Raw genomic sequence first — 14,894 nt, 5'->3', positions numbered from 1 at the left:
GGCAGTCAGACTTCAGTAAACACCAAGCAAATAATCCAGCCTCATTTTACCCCTCTGGCTGAAAATTAAATGAGAGAACACCACATTTCAATTCCAGATATACTGGACATGTTCTTACATGACCTTCAACAGAAGTCACCAACTGCTCTCCCTGGGTTTCACTACATACAGAATTCCAATCTGTTTTAAGATGGATGTTTCTGCTAACACATGGAACATGCAGAGAGTTCTGGGATTTTGTGTACTATAACCAGCAAAAGGGTAAAATCCATATAACAGAATACAGCTGGATAGTAACATAATGAAATATGCAAATCCAATCTACAGGCCACAATCCAGAAATCACACTTTTGAGGTCTGTGCTTTACAGAACTGATGGCTGCTTAGAAACCATAAAGCTGTTGGATAATGAAAAGGCAACAAGTTAAACACTGGAATATAAAAGGCAAGCAAGAGAAAGACCCTTTAGCAATATACAAACTGCATGTCCAGTTCACCACCAGTTGATTCATCATTTTACATCAGTGCAACCACAGCAAGTACTCTCTGTCCCTTCTTCAGGGACAGTTTACAGACTCCCACAGGTAAGAGCATACACTGAACTCTCACATATTTCTGTGCTGCTCAGAGAATGAGAAGGTTCGGTTCATAAGAATTCACAGATTAGTGGCTTATGTACAGAAAACAGAATTTGGTGCAACAACGTCAGATGTGGTGAGGCTGTAATTTACATCACAGGTGGGAATTCGAGGTTGGAAAGCAATTTTAACACATTATGTTGTTATTATTATTATGTTACATTATCATGTAACCACTAGTGCCTACTTCTTCAGCTTCGCCAAGGTTTTTAAAACAACCAGTACTTCTCACTGACATGGGCAAGTCAATTGCGCTGCATTTCTGATCTAAACAAGGATCTCTATCTTTTAAGAAACAGGTCAGCTTTCTAGCTTTAAGTTATAAGAAATACAATGCATGGAAACTACCTTAACAACACTGAACTTTCCAAAATGCTTTCCAAAAGCTAGTAACAATTTTTCCTGAAATCTAAAGTATCTTAAAGCCTTCAGGAAAACACTCCTCCATATGCAGCTTCTGTTTTTACCATTAGTTCATATTACAGTCATTGAAGAGACTGATGTGCAGGTGAAGAAAAAAAAAAGTCAGAACTATATTTAGACACTGACACTGAAACAACAGTAATGTTAGAACCCAAAATAGAGTAACATCAATCCTTAAAAATACAGTCTCATTCTACATGTCTGTAAATCCACTTGGAATGCCTGAAAGAAGTTATAAACAAACCTTAGCCACAAGGATACTGCAGCAAGTGATATTCACAGAAATCTTCAGTGCAGAAGAACCATAAGGGCACTCAGGTGACACTGCTATGCTGTGATGAAATGCACTACCCACATGACAAGTATCCTAAGTTTAATGGGCAATAGGAAAGGCGCATTCCATCCTGCAAAACTCCTGCACGTTTAGAAGCAGCGGTTACACCTTTATGAACTGCTAGAAGAGGAAAACTCACATAAACATACACACACACAAAAAGGACGAGCTGTCAAAACAGCTTTAAACACAATATTTTATAACAGCCTTTTAATTAACCTGCACAAAATTAAATTCCTCAAGGGTACCTGAATCCCGACAAAGCAGCGTTGCCCAAGACGCTTCAGTGCTGCTCTCCCGAAACAGCAGCAGGTCCTGGCCGCGAACCACTCGGGGAAGGACGAGAACGGCGGCGCAGAGGCGGCCCCGGTTCCCTCCCCGGGTACCACGGACTCGCACCTACCACCTCCTCTTCCTCCTCTTGCTGCTCTTCCTCCTCCTCACCGGCGCAGCCCCCGGCTTCACCGCACCGCGGGGACCTCGGGAACGAAACCAAGCTTCTGTCGCCCTCACCGCAGCAACTCCTTGCCGGCCCCTCGACTTCTAGGAAGCGAAGGCGTTCCTGCCGCTCCCGGCCCAGCGCCAGCCGCCGCTGCCCCGTGCGGCCATCGCCCGCCCCCGCAGGACAACGCGCCCGGGGCTCGGCGGCCGGGGAAGGGGAAAGGCGGCTCCGCCCGGGCCGCCCTCTCTCTCTCCCTCCCTGCTTCTCTTCCCTCCCTCCGTGTCTCCTGCCTGCCTCCCGCCCCTCCCCGCCCGCGGCGCCAGGCTGCCCGCCCGCCCGCGCAGCGCTCCGCGGAGCGCAGAGCCCGGCGCGCCCCGGGCTGCGGGCCGCTGGAGGTGCGATCCTCTCCCGCTGCCCCCATATATACCTATATAGCTACTAAAATAAAAATCTTTGAAAAACATACTTTGTTTTAGGGGCGAGTTTCCACTCCCCTAATCCCATGGTTTCAGTCCCCTCTCCCCTCCCCAGCCCCTAGGGGGATGCTCCTGCTTCTGCTGGGCGGCTCCCTACAGAAACTCTGGAAAAACAGCAACTCTCTGGTAAAAATAACTTTAAAACACCCCTACGAACACGAGGGGTTTCAGTTTAACTCTTCAGTGTGTCCGGGGGTGCCCACAATCCAGCGGCAAGGCCGTCATTAAACCAACCAGCCGCTGTAATGACAGCTCTCCTTCCCTAGGAGAAGCTGTTATTGCAGGAGCAAGAACACAGGAGAAATGAGCTAGGTTTGTATGGTACCTTGCACTATTTAGGGAACTGTTTCTGCAGCCTCTGAAATTTCAGGGGTAAGTTTCAATATCCCCGTTAAAATTCAACCGGGCTTCTTAATAAGATGTGTTACTTGGTAAGTTTTCCTGAGCGAGCTGAGGCCTTAAAACAGTTATAAAAATTACAGGGGGGAAAAAAAGCTCCTTTAATGACAGTATCACTCCTCACTTTATTTTTTTAACGAGATCTAAAAGCGTGGAACAAACAAGAGTTAGCATGGATTCTGTTTAACAGAAAAGATCACCACACCCATTAAGTTAAAGCCTCATGTTTACTGAGGATCTGCTATGCTTTCAAAGAAGAAAGAGAAGGCTTAAGAGGCAGGGAATATCTAATGCAAATGGTTAACACTCAGGATGAGTTGAAAGCCTATGCCAATTTAGCTTCCGCCCTATAAATACCTGAAATGTTTCTTGGGATTTCAACGGCCATGTAAAGAATGAACGAGTGTGAAAATACTGCAGACCGCTCCCCTGTATTACCAATGCAACACAAGGGTGTCCCCAAAACCCCACAAGTTGTCATCAGGACCTGTTCTATTGATTATGGAGAAGCCCCATGTTCTACAGGCCTGTCTTCACAAGACTTGTATTTGGGCCTGACAGGACATGACAGTGCTCATTTCAACAGTCTCAGGTATCGGCAAGTATCTGGCAAGGAGCAATTCAGGAGATCCTGTTTCTGAACAGTCCTGCTGCAGAAGTATTCCTGCATAATACTACACTCATGTGTCAGGCACTGACACTCATCCAAGCACTGTCCAAAAACAAATCAGAGACGCAGTCTGGCAGTTTTTAAAATACGTCAGTGTTTGGATTAGTGTGTTGTAACTGTGTGCACACACAAGCTACAAGTCAACTGGATCACAAGCCTCCATTTCAGTAGCGTCCACACAGGAAGAAATGAAGAATTTTCCCATCCCAACCTGCCCTTTCCTGATTCTGGAGTTTTGTGGTTTTGGAAAGGTACTGCTAGGTATTGAGACTTGGCATTGTAGAAACAGCCTTCTCTTGCTCATTTGGATCTGGCAAGGTATTTACCTCTGCATTCATGGAGAGGTTTTAAAGAGGCTTTGTTGGGACTTCTCGTGGTGAGCCCCAGACCAGAATGCTTCTGAACTTCAGTCAGTTAGAATAACTCATTGGCAAATAATTTAGCCAGGTAATCTGCATTCAAGATTTTTTACTCTGCAGTTGTTGAGCAGTGTTCCACTTCTGTCTGGTTGATAGTTTTCAGTTAATCATTCACTTGTCAGCAGATCAGTTAAATGGAGCTATTGGACTGATTTACAGTACAGCCTCAACCTAAGGAAGGTGAGAAGATGACTCTGGCTTGGAGATAATTTAACTCTGTCTCCCTGTCCACACACTCTGAGCCCTAAACCTTTGGCTGAAGAGTGGCTATTTGCCCTTCCTCACACTTGAAATCCCTCTGTGAAGACTGGGCTGTCAAGTGTTAATTTTATGCGGTTCCTCTCCCTATTCTGCCATAGGTAATTAGAGATTAGCAACACGGTACATATCCTTAAATTGGAATTTGCCTGAATGAATTCCACAGCACATTCATCTGTCTAGTGCATCGTACTATGCAAAACACTGTTAAGGTGCTAAAATTTAAATAAATTGTAATTTACAGATTTACTTGATGAGCTTTTTAACGCTAATATTTTAATGTCAAGGTGGATACCTGGTGGTTAGCTGCATAGCACACAGAGAAATGCATGGAACTCAACTTGCCTTTTAGTGAAGTTAAAGGTCAGCATTCATTCTGACATTTTTTGTCCCCAGGAACTCCCTTGCATTCCCCATTTATATTTTCTGGGCAGTAATACACTCAGGGAATCTCATTTTCACTGCTTTGCAGTACTTCGCTTCTAAGGAATGTTACAAATCCATGTAGTGTGCTGCCATCCCAACTATTTTAAGCCTTTGCTCAAGGAATATCAGTAATTGGGTGGTGGGGGTGGAAAAGATAAGAAAAGGGAAGAGAAATTAAGGACCCATCTCAACCCATTGCAAATGCAAGAGGTCACAGAAATGCAGAGTACCTCTAGGCCCAGGAAGAGCAGGTAGCAACAATATGAACTATTCAGTTCGGTTTTTACTGAAAATGTCCTTAAATTAGTATGAAAACCTTGTCCCAAACCTTTTGATCAAAGATCAAAAGTCTCATTTTATAACATCAAGAGAACTGTACAGGAAAAAAAAACAGACCACAAAAAAACTTTGTAAGACAAAGACAAGCAAGAATACAGATGACTTGTTTAAATGCAGCCAGAAGTTTTCCTAGTGAATACTGTTTCATATGAATATACCATGAAACTTTTGTATACATTCAAATACTCACACAAAAAGCACAGCCCAAACCACTTGACAAGCACAGTCCAAAAATTTTAGTTACTTCTAAAACACAGCAGGTCATTGAGAAACAAAATCATTACCTCACTATCACCTTCAAATAATAACACCACAGCTTTCCATTTCAGTTCTTGCATCTTCAAAGGAATATCTAAGCTTTTCTCTGTTAACACCAAGCTTCTCACACTAAGGAAAACACAACCTCCTTGCCCCAGAACAGACTGTTTATAGCTAAGAGGTTTGGACACAAGGTTGAGATCATGTTTGGAAAGAAAACTTCTTCTGTGGCAGTATATTGCCAACTATTAACTCCAGTTAAACCAAATGTGTCTGTTTAAAATCCTCCAAACATGATATGGTAATAGATACGAAGCAATCTTTTAAATTATTGTTAGCCTCTAGCTCATCAAGCCCTGAACTTAGACTTCATTCAGGAAACAATTCACGGCCACTGTAGTTAACATGGCATGTGCTAATTGTTTTAATCACAGAACCCAACTCCCAGCAGGTTGTACCCTCCTGCACAGCATTGAGCAGTCTGAGGACATCTCCCTTCGGAAAGGTCCTGGGCTGCAATGGATGGGCTCCACAATGACACAGGCACAGCACCAGGGATTCTGGCTGCCACAAAGACCCCATAATTTACCAGAAAACACACAACTCTTACAACATCAAGTAAGAGAAAATGTTTAGTGGGAAAGCGAACTAGCTGAAAGCCTGAGAGTTAAAAGTGTGGAAGAAATCCAGCTGGGCAAGATTTAAAGCTCACAGTGCAGGTGCAAGCAACAGTATCACCAGGTAACTGTTCTTCACCAAAGCTGGTTTTGTAACACTTAATGAATGTATGCATATTAATAGATTTCATTTAACTCATTTTCATAGTTGCATGCCTGTGCTTATTAGAGGAGTCTGAGTAATGGTTCAGTTTTACATGAGCAGCACAGAGGAAATGCTTTTTTCCCTACTTTCCTTTTGTACGCTAGATCAGCTACAGAATGTCTTCAGATGACAGTCTTTCAATTTGAAGGAATGAAATGAATAATTAAAAGACTGATTCATTGCAAACATATACTTCAACCCCTTCTTCCCAAGCAAACTAACCAACCCACCAGAAACTACCACAAGCCACCTAAATGCAGCTGAAAGAGATTTAGTATTATCTTTTGACAAAGCATAAGAACCTGGCAAGTAAAAGGAGGCTTCATTCATAGTGACATAGTGAACTGCCAGTTTGCCAGCACTCCAGACACAAAGATGATAATCCATGTATTACAAGAAGAATGTCCTGGAGCACAGAGGTTAATGAATACCAAAATCACGACCTGCATGGACTCTCCCTTAGCATAGCAAACACCACATATCAAAATGACGGAAAACTATAGAAAAAACATAATAAACTGTATCATTTCATGAACATCACAGAGTGTATATAACATGAACCAGAAAAATGACAGCAGCACCACATCAAAGAAATTCTTCACAGAAGCTCAGAAGAAAACTGATTTAAACCAACTGAAGCATATATTAAAAAGGAACACTAGTACACAAGCAAGCATTCTGCCAATAGCATAAATGAACGATGAAATTTCAAATTAAAAAAGCAATATCAGGCAGTGAAATACCATATCTGCAATTTCAATACATGTATCTCTATTTCCTGGCTTCATCCGCCTCGAGTTCTTCACTTCCCTCCTGCACACACCAAAATGAATTATTGTTACCATATATGAAGTACTTTTTCTCGGGTTAGTTTCACTTTTTGCAATGACCAGTTTCTAAAAATTACTTAACATGCAAGGCATTTAAAGTGAATGGTGAATTCAGTGCACATGAACTGTCTGACCCAAACCCTCCTGTTTACATCCTGTTCACTTATCACTCCAATAGCTGGAAGGGTTTCACCAGGAGACATCCAACTACAGCTGTGTCCTTAGGAGAAGTGCTGCTATCAGAGTATCTTTTTTTGCCCTGCAGGTGCCCTCACTACTGCAAATGTGCAGTCTGGAGCAGGTACCCAAGTGAAACCTCCACGAACTAGTTCCGCCACCAGAAGAAGAACAGTGTCAATGCTGAACTCCTGATAGCCTAGTTCACCTTAGTTATCAGTAATCTCAGAGACCTGCAGTGTGGATATTGCCTCAAGCCACCTGCATTTGCTCACATAGAAGCACAAAACATTGACATGGGTTCCAAGAAGACAAGCATAAAAGAAGCACACTGGACCTGGCTTACCACCAAATCCTGCAAGGGTGAATACATAGATAAAAAAAATGGAATACATGAATAACAAAAGGACAAAGATACCCAGCTGAATTATAGGCATATAGCAACACATGTGCTTGACATGTCACATACACAGCTTATAGGTACATGCTGACATGTTCTGGGACTGGTTTCAGCAGACAAGCATAAAACACAGTAATAAATTGTGTACTGCACTGGTAAACACTGTGAAGCTGAAATTATCAAATGCAGCCCATAAATTGCCAAAAAACCCTCCCAACTGACAGTACTGTATGACATGCATTTTGCTTTTAACACTCTTTGGAATTCCATTTATAAATACAGTTCTATAAAATAGGTCAAGTCTCTGAGTTTCCAGGAGATCTGAGCAATTTGTGCAGGAAGATATACCAAAGCTAAGTATAAAAGAAAAAAAAATCTCTGTAAGTGGTAATTCTGTATGGATGTTTCTTATTTCAGCCTCCTGAATCCCAGCTACAGCACGTTCTACTAGAATTGCAAATACAGGCTGGGGTGAACAAACATGCTTTGGTAAACAAGTTCTCTGGCACACAATGTTATGTAGGTGGGGTCTACCCAGAATGTCAAGAGTTCTTCCTCAAACTGTAGGGATGAGCAAGAACACAAGGACCCCGTTTGCATTTTCAAGCTATTTACTGGTATTCTAGTCAAAAGAAATGGAACAAGAGCTTTGGTTTGGGGGTCTGTGTCCCCCCACAGAAGGCTCACAGGCTTTTTCCAAAATAAAAGCATTTTAAAGGCAGCCTAGGATCTACAGAATAGGCCAGATTTGTTTCTGCTGTTCTATTAATACTTCCAACAAACTGTTTATGGCAAAAGACACATTAATTCCACTAAAGCACTGTTACACACCAACTCAGAGTAGAAAAAAGGTAGCAACAATGAAAAAAACCCTCAACCTACCAAAGCAGGAAGATGTATCTTATAATCCAAAAAGGACACAGATCTATGACAAATGTTTCAAGAGTTTATTATTATTTCCTGACCTTACTTTACTTACTTGTTTATCTAGTCATTTCCCATGTTTGCCAGATTTCCATCCCTGTTCCCAACCCACAGAGAAGATGTACATTCATCTACTAGTCAGAGAGTCTGATTGCTGTTCTCCAAGAATATTTTCATTTTCACATTTTCTGTCTGGGAATTATGGGTCAGTGTTTGAATGGTACATGTGGGTCTGAAATTTCAAGTGAGTTTCAGAAAGGATTCATATAAAGATACATCAGCAATATTTTACATAAAGATGCATATGGTCCTCTCATACCAGGTAAAACCAATACAACAAAAAGCAAATAGAGATGATCAACTTCTGGATTCTACTGAACTAATTTTTTTCTTTAGCTTACCTTTCTTTTTATAATATGGCAATCTAGCAGAATGTTAATGGAATATTGTAAATCTAAGTCTGGTGTATAAGCAACAATTAAATAAATCCATATAATCTCAATACTAATTCAAGACCACTGTCACATTATGCAGCTTTAAAAAGGAACATGGCAGTATTTAATATTTGAAGTCAACAATTTTTTGATGTTAGGTGTGATGTTGCAGGGTAGGGACCACAGGGAACGAGGCAAGATATTGTAGGTTACAGCATGGAACACGACTACTAGGTAGGAGAAATTATCACAAAAATTTATCTATTGACATTTAGCTTTGATGTACATAGAGCCATTTTAAAAGGGACAGTAAGAGCCAGATTATTTAAAAGACATGGTATTTTCTCAAAGTTATTGTTTAAATTGCTCAAATGTTTAATAAGAAAATGTTCCTGCCCATAATCCAAGCTACTCTTGGATGTATCAAGAGCAAGTCTTATTCCAACTGCAGTTTCCTCCAACAATGCTGTACAGATGACAGCACAAGAACACAAAAGTGTTCTAAATGTGCACAAGAACACAAAAGAGCAAAATGTCAGACCTTCCTAATTACATGGCAATCTTTGTGTCAACCTGGTTTATTACATGTTTTCACAAATTTTTGAATTAGAAAAAAATGTTCTAGAAAGAAGATACAAGACTTTGCAAAGCCATGAGAAGTCAAGACATACATCTCCTGCACTGAAGCTCTTGATAAATGCATTGTTACTGCATTGGTATTAAAATATGGGATATGTGTGGAGTCTGTACAACATTCAAGAAGCTGCCAACAATCAACCTGTGTTTGGATGCAATTGCAGTGGTGATGAGGATCTCCTAACTGGAATGTGCACCACGCTAGCGGATGCTCATAGGAGCGGTGTTGGAGGAGGGTACTAATATCTCTCACTCTTGAATCTGAAGCACATCCCATGCAAGCACACAAAAATCTCTCCGTGTCACAGCAGCTCTGTTTCCCCTCAGGACTGGGATGAGTCAGTAGCAGTTTGCTACACCAAATTGCTTCCGATTCAAATGTACCTTTCATTTATTTGAAAAGTGTTGCGGTAACAGCCCTTCAAAATACACACTTAAGAAATAACGTTTCACTGTTCACCTTTATATAACTGTGGTTCTCCCAGGCCTACGCTGCTCTTTTATTTTTATTTGTTTGTCTCCAATTTACGCTTCCCGAAAGCAGCTGTTGCCACACCAGAACCTCAGGGACACCTGCCTGCTGCTGTGGTCACCTCCCCTGGGGAGCCTGGGGTGCCGGGCAATGTCCAGCCAAGGGGTTCTTACCACACACCTCTGTTAAAATAGAGCTAGGGTAATTGTGGGTATTTTCATTCTTCACCCATCTACCTCCCCTGATTGATTTAGAAGCATGTCCAAAGTCAGAAAATACAACCACTGTTTATTTCTCACTCTTACAGGAATGATGACTAATTTTGAGAAGAGAAATGCAGAAGTAATCAGGATGCTTTTAAAGTCACAGTAAGGAAGTTGGCTGTTGCTACTGCTGACTCCTATTTCCAGCATTCCTATGGTCATAATTGTAAATGAAGTTTGTCATGCACACTTCATTGCAAGCATTGTGCACTGTCCTGGTTTCAGCTGGGGTAGAGTTAATTTTCTTTCTATTAGTTGGTACAGTGCTGTGTTTTGGATGCAGTATGAGAACAGTGTTGATAACACATTGATGTTTTAGTTGTTGCTAAGCAGTGTTTACACTAAGTCAAGGGCTTTTCAGGTTCCCATCCTCTGCCACTGAGCAGTGCAAAAGAAGCTGGGAGGGATCACAGCTGGAACAGCTGCCCTGGCCAAAGGGATATTCCATACCTTAGAACATCATACTCAACATACAAGCTGGGGGAGCTGGCCAGGAGCCACCAATCCCTGCTCAGGGATGGGCTGAGCATCAGGGCATGGTGAACAACTGTATTGTCCATCACTTCTTTCTCTTGGGTTTTATTCCTCTTTCCATTTTCTAATTTTTCAGTCATCTTCTTCTTATTATTATATTTTACTTTATTTCAATTCTTAAACTTTTCTTTCCTCAACCTGTGGGTTTTATCTTTCTCCAATTCTCCCTCACATCCCACCAGGAGCAGGGGGAGTGAGCGAGGAGCTGGCTGCCACCTGGGGTTAAACCATAACATGAACCTGCACAGTTAAACTTGTACCACATTTTCAAATCTGGTTTATGGGAAGGATGTCCCAAGTCATACAAGCCAGAGCAATTTATGGGATAAATAAGAGGCAATAGAACTTCTATCAATGAACAAAAGGGCCAGTGGTTGAGTGAGACAAAAGGTGAACAAATAAAACATCAAAGAAAAAGATATTTTGGATGTTTCACATTAAAGAAAATTTGAAAGCATTAATATGCCTACCATGGTGGACAGGTAGAACCAGACTATACGTGTATGGCCGCTACAATTGTGGAAGTATGAAAACTAGATGTTGGGATTACTTATTTAATTCATGTGGGATTATATTATATTTTGTTCTATAGTGTGTCCAGGAAAGCTGAGAGGAGAGACCATGACTTCCTGTAGTGTCTGGAAGAAGAGAGGAACATATGCAGACCTCACACTCCTTTACTTTGTAACTAAAATAATAATAATGTTGAGATTTTCTTTTGTAAAGAAAGAAACCATCCAACCAAAAACCCCAAACATATTTTGGGGGAGGGGACAAATTTTCCATGAAAGTAAGTAAATTGGATAATAACTAAAGATTATTCCAGAGAATAATTGTTAGTACCTTCTGAACACGTAAATTGTGGAATTTGTCTTACATTTTAACCATATCCTTTTCTTTTCCAAGTGCGGCAGCTCATGTCACAGCTTTAATTCAGAGGAAGTCCTGAACTGACAGGCTTCCCACAGCAGGGTGGGTGCCTTTTTCACTCACCCTGGATGTGAATCAAGTCAGTGGTAAGCCTTTAGCATCATTGGTGTCACCAAGGGTGAATGTGCAAAGCTTCAGTTGTCTCTTGGGAGTGGAATGCAGTGCAGCATTCCCCAGTCTAAACAGCAAGGGGAGGCATTTCAGTTAATTGCTGAGGTCACTCACGTCAAGCAGCCATTGGTTCTGATTGAGTGGTTCAGTTAAAGTGTTCTACTGTCATTGCTGTAATGAGCCAAGGAAATAAATCCATGGTTGGAAGAGTCAGTGGCAGCATCTGACCTTTGTACAGCATCAACAACTTGTGAAACAAAATCTGGAGCATCCCACGAATGGGCTGAGGTTACAGATCAGAAATGGAGACTAGATGATCTTTAAGGTCCCTTCCAATCCAAACCATTCTGTTCCTCTGTGAATCTGAAAGGATGCACTCTCCTTAGGTTTTAAATTGATGTTTCCCACTGTGGTAGATCCATTGTCACTATGCACAATGACAGACAACAAGCACAATGACAGCCGGCAGAATCTGAAGCCTTGCAGGAATAAGCCATTTGCACTGACAGGGCTAATCAGTTTAAACAACAACAAAGCCATTAAAAACCACCTACCAGCACCAGGGTTATTTGTTTGATATCTCAAATCTACATATCAAACAGCTGGCAACTTAGAAGTAAAACCCAAGAGCCTGAACAGGGAGTCTACTACCAAGTGGTATCTTGACAGTCACATGGTATAAGGAGCAAAATGCCTGTGAACCAACAGTACTTTAGTTTAAACTTCTTTTGTTTCAAAATCAGATTTTTTTAAACATTAAAAAAGGCAGCAGATCCTTTAGATTTGTTACTAGACAAATGGAAAGCCCAAGAATGTAGCAAAGAGAATGGGAACACAAGAGACACTAAGAGGGGAGACAAGAAGCAGCAATTCCTCTACAAAACAATGCAACAGGATCATCTGTGCTTGTGCCCTATAAAAATAAACAGAAGTATTGTCCTGGTTTAGAGGACAGTATTGCCAGGAAAAAAGGCAAGAGCTTTTTTTTAAAATGGAGAGTAAAAATTTTTTCTCTCTCAAAATAAACAGAAGTATCAAAAGATTTATTTGTCAAGACAGACACAGAATGTGAAAACATAGTCTAATTGCTAGCAATAAACATAAAACCTGCAGAAGTGCATAGTTATGAGAATCAGCATGGTTAAGGCAGAATTATAATGCAAAAGAAAAAATAAAGAAAAAAAAGACTAGCAACAAAAATAAATCCTTATTATCAATACATTTATAGTTTAAGAGCAAGAAAAACCTCCTGGCCCTAGTCAAAAGAAAAGCTGATGGGAGACGACACCCAGAAGACTATCATGTCTAGGACATCAGTCTTCACCAAGGGGGTCAAATGCAAGCAGTGACTGGCATAAATAACAGTAATGACAGGTAAGATTTCAGGAGGAACGGGAGAGAGACAGAGAGTGTGAACGGAAGTGTGTGCACATCTGCACAATGCAAAAAACCCCAAGTAAACAAACCAAAGCAACAAAAAACAACAGTTAAGAATATTAAAGACCCAGTGAGTCAGTTTAATTCCAAATTCCTGGGGAAAATAATCCAAAACAGATCAATTAGCAGCACCTGGAAGATAATCCTAAGTAATAGCCAAAAGAGATTTGTTAAATCACATTGCTAACTTCCTCTGACAGCCTTCCAGAGAGGTAGGAGAGAAACCACAGATGTCACACCTTCCCTTTAGAAAAGCTTTGAAATTGCCTTGAGATATTTTAACAACCAGGCTACAGATGCAAGAAGAATAAATAGTAGTTCTGGATGTGAGAAACAAAGGTTAAATACATCATCATCAGGACAGAGTAGTGAACTGGAAGAATGAAGTGAAATGTAGCAAGTTACAGGCAAAATATTGCCCATGGCAGGAAACATCTAATATGGAAACATGGGATGAGAAACAAAGCCTCAGACTACAGCAGGTCACAAAGACTAATGTCATGCTGTTCTAAGACAAATATTGCTGTGAGATATAAAACAAGAGTGAAAAGCCTGAGCATAATTGCTGAATTCAAAGAAGTCCTTCTACTTCACTCTGGTTGTGTTTGAATACCTAGGAAAGATGTGGTCCTACCTGTGTGGGTCTAGGGAACAGAAATAAAAATGAAAACTGGTCTAGAAAATGTGATTTATGGGGAAGTGGGATGGACAAGCTAGTGTGGGGTGGTGTGGGGTGAAATCACTTGAGGGGTGACTGTTACCTTGGAAGACTACCTCAAAGAGAAGGGAATTGTCTCTTCAGGACAAGTCCTAATGAGCTTAAAATTAGCACAGAAAAGGTTCAGGTTAATAAGCACTGGAGGAGGGGAGACAAAAACATGAAAAAAATTTTGAAAGGTTAGTGGAGCAATGGAAGAGATTTCACCAGGAAAGCGCTTTAAAGCTAACACTTCATAAAACACAGATTGCATCTTTGGGGCAGAGACCACTTGAGACTGAGACCTTATGGCTGGGGAATGCCATGGTGGCAAACCAGAAGAGAAGCACTGAGGGAAGTCAGGTGACAGGCAGGAAACTGAGAAAAACAAAGATGAAAAATGAGACTGCCATTTGCAGGGAGAGTAATTTCAGAGGTGTTTTACAATTTCAGGAGCAATGGCTTACGAGGCTACACCTGAAATCAAGAGGAAAGGCAGGCTCCAGGTGTTTGGATCTACTCTTGCTGCAATTGTCGTTTTCAGTGCCTACCTTAGCAAATTATGCAGTGCAAGAAAAGCATATCCACAGAGAGGAAAACAGATGATGCTGAAAATGCAACACCCACATGACCCATGCTGGCACGGCAGGTTGTGTGTTTTCTTTCAACCCAGCTTTTAGCCTGGTCCTGTGGGCAGCACACCTGGGCCTGGTTCCTGCAGAACATCTTCCAGTCTTACTTCATCTGGAAGGAATCCAGCTCATGCTCCCCAAGACCCCCCAGCAGAGTGAACCACAAGGGATGTACTCCAGTAGCACACTCCTGAACTGAACTAATACTGTAACAGAGACTCATTTTAAGCCAAACCAGAGGAATCCAGGGACCAACTGTGGCATCCACATGGCAGAGACCAAAGCAGGACACACCAGCCACAGCAGACCAGAACAACACTGCTTTCCTCCACTGTTAGATTGATGTAAATGCTCTGCAGCAACAAGCATGACTGGAGTGACAGTGTTCACTGTCTAGACACCAGGCACTGACTGATTTGAGACAACATATTGACCATTTTAACCGACATCTGATGTGACATATGGACATCTTTGGTAGATCTGTAAATACACCCGAACAACTATCACAATATT

The 14,894-nt window shown here is 41.4% G+C and overlaps 1 protein-coding gene across 3 annotated transcripts in view; it reads right to left on the bottom strand.

Moving 5' to 3' along the window:
* LOC116998487 (serine/threonine-protein kinase Sgk3) overlaps nt 1–14,894 on the bottom strand; it is a 54,959-nt gene that overhangs the window by 31,534 nt on the left and 8,531 nt on the right. Inside the window, exon 1 of one of the 3 annotated variants that reach the window (XM_033064181.2) lies at nt 1,795–2,016. The exons of 1 other annotated variant lie outside the window; for it this stretch is intronic. The gene's annotated coding sequence lies outside the window, so the exon portion shown is untranslated. Of the gene's footprint in view, nt 1–1,794; nt 2,017–14,894 lie in introns of those variants that run through there. One more of the 3 variants, XM_033064172.2, reaches the window with a different exon arrangement.

The sequence above is a fragment of the Catharus ustulatus genome, chromosome 1 (assembly GCF_009819885.2).
Source record: "Catharus ustulatus isolate bCatUst1 chromosome 1, bCatUst1.pri.v2, whole genome shotgun sequence".
NCBI lineage: Eukaryota > Metazoa > Chordata > Aves > Passeriformes > Turdidae > Catharus > Catharus ustulatus.
This window is presented reverse-complemented; position numbering and strand designations above follow the sequence as displayed.